The sequence below is a fragment of the Panthera onca genome, chromosome A1, assembly GCF_046562875.1.
Source record: "Panthera onca isolate mPanOnc1 chromosome A1, mPanOnc1 haplotype 2, whole genome shotgun sequence".
In the NCBI taxonomy this organism is placed as follows: Eukaryota; Metazoa; Chordata; class Mammalia; order Carnivora; family Felidae; genus Panthera; species Panthera onca.
In genome coordinates, this window is record NC_138339.1 from 192,853,049 (window position 1) to 192,862,433 (window position 9,385).

A 9,385-nucleotide genomic window follows, 5' to 3' on the forward strand; every position below is an offset into this window, starting at 1 on the left:
TTTATTTATTTTTTTTTTTTTAATTTTTTTTTTCAACGTTTTTTATTTATTTTTGGGACAGAGAGACACAGAGCATGAACGGGGGAGGGGCAGAGAGAGAGGGAGACACAGAATCGGAAACAGGCTCCAGGCTCCGAGCCATCAGCCCAGAGCCTGACGCGGGGCTCGAACTCACGGACCGCGAGATCGTGACCTGGCTGAAGTCGGACGCTTAACCGACTGCGCCACCCAGGCGCCCCTAAAGATTTTATTTTTAAGTAATCTCTACACCCAACGTGGGGATAGAACTCACAGCCCCGAGATCAAGAGCCACATGCTCCTTCGACTAAGCCAGTCAGGTGTCCCATCCTTATCTTATTAACATTCAATTCACAGTACAAATTCCACTTACAGCCTTTCAAAGACCCTAGCATACACAGAGAGATAGAGTAATGGGGGAACTCCTTGGTTAATTTCCTATACAAATAATAGCAGAGAATCATTTTCCTATGGTGAGCTCATGTGTGTCAAGAAAACAAGCTATAAAGGCAGCAGAATAATTATCAGTAATAGCAAATAAGTCTAGAGGTGAGTATTTGCAGAATTAGAGCTCAATACAAACCTCCCTAGGTCTGCTATATCTACCAAGAAAGCTAAGGACACAGCAGGAGCACTTGAGGATTTGGTAACTGTGGCACAAGGGAAGATTTTGATCACTCCCCTCAGCACCCCACCCCCACCCTGTCCCCACCTTTCCCATCTCAATAATAGAAGGTCTTTATCAACTCCACTTAAAACCATCATACAAATGGAAAGTAATTGTTATATTGCAAGATTTCTTCCATATGAATACTTTCATTTTAGAATTAAAAAAATATATATATAGGCAAGTTAATCCAAAGTGTACAATTGTGTGACAACTTTTACAGAAGGAAGCCTATGTAAAATAAGAGAAAAGTCCATCTTGAAAACTCATGTGAGCAGTCTTCTGTTTTATTTGACATTTCCATTTAATTAAAGAATTACTGCTGTAGACAGGGATGATGCAAACTTCAACACCTAAAAATGCTAGAAATTATTAATAGTCAATGATGGTTAAGAATCAATGTGTTGTTTTACTTAGATGTTCCAATCAAGACTACCATCATTTTACCTATGGCTGTCAATTTTTATCATGAACAAAAATATACAACCTCCTTGATGGAGATGGTTCAATCTTTGAAAATTCAGCAAGCACTTTGGGATCGTTAGTACCTGTGCCTTTATGATAAGTATAGTCATCATTGTCTGGATTCACAAGTTCAGAAGATATCAAATAAATGGGTGGAATCTTAATTACTATTGACCTAATGACATGCTCTGGACATTTTTTTTTTAATCCCTAATATTAGCTGGTTTACTTTTCACTTGTCTTTAGTAAAAGAGGATTTCAAAAAAATTAAGATGAAATTATATTGGTGTTTGGGGTTACTGGGATCTTGATTATAGATTAAATTCCAGATTCTGAAGTAGTGAAAGAAGAGGGAATAGAGATTCCAGTTGTTTGCCAGTAACTCACCACACAACCTGAGTGATTCCCTTAAACTCTCTGAATATCAGACTCCTCACCAATTAAAAGAGGAAGATCGACAAAAGTGACCTCCTTAGAACTTTCAAATTCTATAATTTTATGATTGTTAGAATGCAGAAGGACAATTGTGAAAGTTTTTTTTAATGGAAATAAATAATAAAATAAAACAAAATAAAATAAAATAAAATAAAATGAAATGGAATTTAGTGGAAACATGGATAAATTTAGGTCAGGAATCTTGATTCTAGCTGAGTGACTGAGTCAAACCCTTTCTGGAGGAGGAGGGAGTATAAAGAAATTAAATTAAGGTTTTAAAAGCTGAATAATTTGATGCAAGCCCCTTTTAGCCTTTCTGGATCTCACTGTTCCTATCTGAAATATTAAAGTGATTGACTAAACAATCTCTAGAATCCTCTAACTCTAAATTTCAATGTTTCTTTATCAATGTTACTAAAATGTTTGGTCATTTCTATTTTCTAGATTTACTATATTATTATGGTGGTTAAATCACCATTTTCTCCACCAATCATTGTAAAGACTGATTAATTAGCAGTAAATCCTTTCTGATCTATTCATCACTCTTCAAAATAATTACTATGGTCCAGGTGTTCATTGCCAGGATAGCCAAATCTTGTTGACGAACCATTTCATTCATTTATATTCATTGAGTTTCATTCAGTAGTCATTGAGTGTCTCTGCCTTCGTAAATGATGACTAAGTCTTTTGACTAAAACATATTCCACTTTAAAAAAACAAAAACACTTACCTTCTCTGTGCTTCTTTAACTATAAAATTGTGACCACAGATACTTACCTCCATTAAAGAAGGGCTTTGATGACTCATGACATTTGTAAGGTGCATTGAGGTCCTTGATGGAAGGCACTCCATCTGTTGCAGAGTGTAATTAACATTATGAGTTTACCAAAAGAAACATAAGAGTCATTGTTAAAGAGCATCATGGGGGCAGTCTCCTCCTTTAGTCATAAGACACCTCTGATGTGGAAGGAGGTAATAATTTATAATAGCTACTAAAAGTAACTTGGACATGAAAAGAGTTCGTTGTTTTTAAACTCAACACAGTCTTTTTATTAATTAGAGAAGCAGCCATGGCAATGTATCCAACATGTTTTATTTTTGAACTAATAAGAAAAACAATTAAGTACCATGCTCTAGAGGACATGTTGGCGTCTATGAATGCCAAAGAAGGTAATATAATATTCATATGAATTAAGCAAGCTATTCTTTAGGGAGTTCAGTTGCTACAGAGCTGGGAAATTCCTGTTCCTTTGCTCAAGAATGGAGAGATACTGCCTCTGCCATCTTTTATATGTGTTTTAATTCTACAACACATTGCAGCAATGTTGAGAGAGAGGGTATCCACTTCGGGGCTCTAAGCCTGATTGTTTGGCAAAGCCGAGTGAAAGGTTTCCCTAATCTCAGCACCTCTTCTAGGAGGCAGGACAAGTTCTGGGCAAGTCTCAAGTCTCAAGGATCCAGAGAATGGCTGTCAAGTAGTTCCTTCTGATAAGCCCAACAGCAGTGTGCACATTTAGGTACTTAATAAAGATTCTTGGTAATGCTGATGATGCTGCTGAAGATGGTGTTACCGATGGGAGTGTATGACTTGGAGGCGAGAGGTGGTTGTACTTACCATCAACCACGGTTGACAATTCAGTACCTCTCTCTCACCTTTGATGAAAGAAGGAGGGAAGGAAGAAAGAAAATTGCTCTTCTTATTCCAGAGAATTTAGAGATAAAAATAGATGAAAAGAATTCATTGATAAGCTTCTTGAGAAATTAATTAAATTCATATTTATCAATGTATTGTTCAAAAGGAGAACTCAGAGTAATAAGATGAAAATAATAATAGAAAATAATAGAGAATAATAGAGTATACATGTCCATTTGGTATTTGCAGTGTTTCTGGCATTCTTCTATGTTGCTATTAAGAGAATATGATTCTACTTTTAATAAAATGAAACCATTGAGGCATTTGGGGAAGGGCAGGAAGGGTGAATAGGTAAAGCACAGGAGATTTTTAGGGTAGGAAAATTATTCTATATATTACTGTAATGGTTACATGGCATTTGTCAAAACCATTAGAACTGAATAACACAGAGTGAAACTTAATATAAACTTTGAATTTTAATTAATAATGATACATCAATATTGGTTCATCACTCGTAAAAAATGTACCACTCTAATGCAAAATGTTAGTAATAGGAGGAACTTCAGGGACAGAGGAGAGAGAAAATAATGGAAACTCTGTACTTTGTGCTCAAGTTTTCTGAAAACCTAAAATTGCTTTTAAAAATAAAGTCTATCACTTTAAAGAAATTTAGATCATTGTCTATTTCAAAAAAGAAGAAAAAGCTTTCATGTTGCTATAAGCAAATTCAATTTAAACAAAAGGAAGTCAGGGAGGTTATATTTTTGAAAATACTAATGATACCCCCTTATTAGAAAAACAGCACATCTGGAAAAAGTGTTGAAGGCCAAACAGCCAAATTCTGCCATCAGGAAGTATGTCAGGGTCCAGCTGATCAAGAATGGCAAAAAAAAAAAAAAAAAAAAAAAAAAAAAAATCACAAGCTTTGTGCCCAATTATGGTTGTTTGAATTTTTATCAAGGAAAATGATGAGGTTCTGGTTGCTGGATTTGGTTGCAAAGGCCATACTGTTGGTGATATTCCTGGAGTTCACTTTAAGGTTGTCAAAGTAGGCAATGTCTCTCTTTTGGCCTTAGACAAAGGCAAGAAGGAAAGACCAAGATCATAAGTTTTGATGACGAAAACATGATAATAAATTTTCATATACAAAATAAAAAAGAAAAGAAAAGAAAAGAAAAAAAGAAAAACAGCACATCAAAGCCAAGCTTGATTATAACTACCCCTTTAACTTGTAAGTGCACACAACATTTTCAAAAAAAGCAACACTAACTTGGAGTTCTTAGTTTACTCTGAACCGGAGAGCGGGGGAAGGGCAGAGAGAGAAGGAGAGAGAGAATCCCAAGCAGGCTGCATGCTGTCAGCCCAGAGCTCAACACAGGGCTTGATCCCACAAACGATGAGATCATGCCCTGAGCCAAAATCAAGAGTTGGACGCTTAACCAACTGAGCCAACTAGGCACCTCTGAAATATTGATTTTTAAAGTAAAGAACAGTGGTGATCACTATGAAACTCACATCTATAACCAAAGATAAAATATTTCACATCATATAAGACTACTATATTTTTGACCAATGTACATAGCACATAAACAGGGAGGTAGCTAGATCACATAGACAACTAAATTCTATGTTCTAAATTTTTTGAACATCCCATTCTGGGAATCTCATAAACCAAGACTTAAATGTCATGGGAAAGTGGAAGTGAATACACTGTTCTTTAAGGTAAGTCATCTGGAATCAAATGGTTATGGTATAGTAATAATATTTCATATTTATGTAATGCCTTTATGTCCTGACTCATCTAACTAATGGGTAGTTCAATTAAGTCATAAAAGACAATGTTGGTTACAAGGAACCATTGTGTTAAGATTTGAGGATTACCAGGGTCCAATCTTACAAACTCCATAAGGACTAAACCTACATTTGAAGAAACACTTTCATGGTCCTTCTTTAGACATCATTGTCTTTTGAGGCTGCAGGGTGACATCGCAGTAATCACTCAGAGCATTGTGGTGTGGCTAACCCAGGAAAAAATTTTAAATAGGCAAAATTGACTTTGGAATACCTCCAGGGATAACTGGATAATAATTATTCTCCAGGAATAATTTCCTTTATTCTCAGAAACAGGTTCTTGGTACCCCCCAGTGAGCCAGGGATTTTTCTATTCTGCCCCTAAAACATTTGCTGCTTCTTGCCTCACCCCTGGTTGATTGCTTGAAAGACAGGGACTAACCCATGGTGGCCTACATAGTCCTACTGCTCCACCAATACTATCCATGTATCCACTCATACTTGATCCACTCCATTTTTTTTTCCCCTTATACTCATTCACTTAATCATGTGTTGAGTGCCTATGATAAACTTGATACCAGGCCAGGGCTCCAGAATATTGCAAACACTAAGAGAGAGTTGATCCCTCCACTCATGGAGTTTACTCTATCTAGACAGACAAACATTAAACACATATTATTCCAATGAGTATTTAATTAAAAAACTGAACGGTGCTACAAAGGAAAATGTAGAGTTGTGAGAGTGTATAAAATAGAGGGACTTAACCTGAAGATGTCAGAAGATGTCTAAGAGCTGGCCAGGAGAGGGTTAAAGCTATGATGTTTTTTATTTGGTCTAGCCTATCATCAACATGCTGAAACCTGCCAGTCTTACATCTCTGCTTTAGGACAAACTCCCTATTCCTTTTAAAATGCAATTAGCTAATCTGATTCATCATAGTATTGATATGTTGTGGAAGAAACTCCTGAAGATACCTTCAAAAGAATCTCATCTCTGACCAACCCCATATGTTTATGTCAAAGGAGATATCCAGCTTCTCTGGTGTCCATAGACCAGTATCTCTGAGGGAATGTGAGGTCAATTATGATGGGAAAGCTGATGAATGAGCTAACTTAGACAAAGTGGTTTATGCTGCCTCCTTTACCTTTATCTGGATTGGAACCGACAGTGAGCCTCAGGTAGATGTCACCAAGACAAAGGTGGACATCACTGGTGTTTCTCTGATCTCACAACCTGCCATACCAGAAGAAAACCCTTAGAAAAGTCAAAAAGAACCCATCAATGGTGGTGACCCCTTAGGTCAACTTCTGTAAGGTCATCACAGAAGGACCTTACAGTTATCTCTTGGCCTTGGGCTACCTAATGAGATAATCTTTATTGGAGCCATAAGGGTCCAAATGGTTCCAACGTGATATCAGTCAGCTAGCAAGTAGGACTTATCCAGGCAAAACTGTGAGGTAGTTTAACTCCAACGACCCCTATAATGTCCTATGTCTCCCCATTCTAAGACACCCCATATCACAGGCAACTGCCCACTTGGCGATACCTGTTTGATGTTCAAAATTCTACCTTGTTATGGCCCATTCATCAAAACAAATCCATAACTAATCAAAATGTATCTATTCTCTGCTCCAGTCTTTCCCAAACCTACTATGGCTATGGTACAATTAGGCGACCCACCAATTAAGAAGTCAGCCAGTAACATATATATTGAATGACTGGATTCGTTGTAGCCCAGTATTCTGGCACAAACTATCTTCCCTTATCTTTACACTTTGACTTTTCTAAGCCTATTTTCTCTGTTGCTAAAATGAAGGAGTTGAACTTCAAGATGAGCTTTGAGTTCCTTTTCATCTCCTATAATCTATTCATATAAATGGGTCATAAAGGTATAATCAAACATTATTATTCCCACTGATAGGTTTCTCCTTCCAGGAATTATAATGTTCATAAATCTACAACTCTTCCCAACTCTGTGTCAGCTAGCAAGGTATTTCATGGTCTGCGTTGTCCCACCACCCTTTTTACTAGAAACTTCTCCCATCACTAGAACTCTGCTTCTTCTCTAAGCTCTTCCAACTCATCTTGTTTTTCCAAGCCTCAAAGATGTGCATTCTGTCTTTTGCTTTTACCTTACATATATGTACTTATAAACATTATTGAGAATTGTTTTGTGGGGCACCTGGGTGGCTCAGTTGGTTAAGCGTCCCACTTCGGCTCAGGTCATGTTCCCACAGTTCGTGAGTTCGAGCCCTGCATCAGTCTCTGTGCTGACAGCTCAGAGCCTGGAGCCCGCTTCAGATTCTGTGTCTCCCTCTCTCTGCCTCTACCCTGCCTGCTCTCTGTCTCTCTTTTTCTCTCTGTCAAAGATAAATAAACATTAAAAAGTATATTTTTTAAAGAATTGTTTTGTGACATTGTATGTATATGGAATACTGTGTATTGATTTGTTATTTGTTTTTGGGGGGCAACATATTTTCTGACTTCATCAATGCTAACAATGTGTACAGCCACTTCATAAATTTAAGCTTCCATTTCCAATATGTGAGTATACCATAAATTGGTGATTTATTCATTTACGGAATATACATTTAGGCTATTTCCAATTTTGTGCCTTTAGCACCACAAGAACAATCTTCTTAAATGTTTCTTTGGCCATGTGTGAGAGACTCTCTCAAGAGTATTTGCCTAAGCATGGAACTACCGGTCACAGATTATATATATCTTCAAATTTACTGGATATTTGCAAGTCAAATGGCTAAGAATTAGTATGCAGAATGTATAAAGAATTCCTAAAAACGTATAGGAAAAAAATGATCTAATACGAAATGAACAAATGATACAAACAGGCAGCTGAATAAAGAGAAACCTACCTTGGCCAATAAATATCAGAACTATGTTCAACATAGTAATAGCCAGAAAATAAACATTAAAACAAGCAAACTCAAAAAGTGGGTTACCATTTCATATATCTCAAAGCAGCAGAAATGTTAATGCCTGAAAAAATAGGATACTGGCTCAGGAGTAAAAGGAGTCATCCTCTGGTATGATAATGAAATAACTTACACTCTCTGGGACTTTGTTATTTCACCCATCAAATGAGGATGATCTCTAAGAATCCTGAAAGACCTACCATTTCCCTCACTTTCTTTCTGTTTAATTAAATTTGATTCTACTAGCACTGGATTCAAGAATGAAAGAGACATATTTGCCTCACCCGATGAGTTGGAGCCTGTTAGTATTGATGGCTCCTGTTTTGATGAATTCATTTGTTCTTTTTTTATCGAAATATTTATTAACTACATAGTACATATTGGACATTTGGCAAGTCATTGTCCTCCTGGTGGGGGAAGGGTGAAAAATAGAAACTCCTAAAGAGACCATCATGCCCAGAGATAAATGTATGATGTGCTGGAGTCTAGAGGGGCAATAGGAAGTGCTATAACTTGGAGCTGAAACATTAGAGGAGGATTCCTAAGCACAGCCTCATACAAACAAGACTTGAAGTTCAGTGCATCATCCACACGTGAGGAGTTAAGATAACCAGGTAAAAGGCAACAATCAGAATGAGGGAAGATCGAGAAGTAAATCTGAAGTGTGGCATCTGAAGTGTGGCATTAAGAGGTGAAGGGTAAAGAGTTAAGGCCATGAGGGAATCAGAGTTCAAGGATGTACGGACTTTGTAAACTATGCTAGAAGGTTTAGCTTTTATGCTAAGAGCAAGAGGGAGCCATTGATGGCTTTAAGACAGGTTTTAAGACTGGCAGATTTGAGTTATAGTTTAGAGAGGTCAGTTTCCGGGGCTGAAGGCAAAGAGCCCAGCTAATAAGCCAGGCAGGAAATGGTGCAGAGTCATGGACTGCATGTGCCAGAGAAGGTGGAGTGAAATGGGTAGATCTAAGAGATTTTGGAAAGGAAGAGTCGACAGGGCCTGGTTTGATTAGATGTGGGAAGTAAGGGAAGAGGAAGAATCAGAAGGACTCTCAGGTTTATGGCTTGAACAAATGTGGTAAAGGTGATGTTATTCACTGAGATGCAGGTCACAGGTCACAGGATAGAAGGGGGTCAACAGGACATTGAAGAGCAGCTGTCTAGTAATTAGTCGGATATGTGACTCCAAACCCTAATGAGCAGTGTTGCCTTGAGATTGCATTTGTGAGTACTTATTATATAGTAAGCAATTGAAACTCTACCAGTAGATAACGTTATCTCACTAGAACATCTAGAATGAGAAGAAAGAGCAAAAGAGATTGAGAACAAGTTGTCACAAGGGTAGGAGGAAAAACCAGGAGAGTGCAGTTTTACACACACATACACACACGATAGAGATCCACAGAGTTTTCTGTCTCTAAATATAGTTATCTATTCTTCTTAAA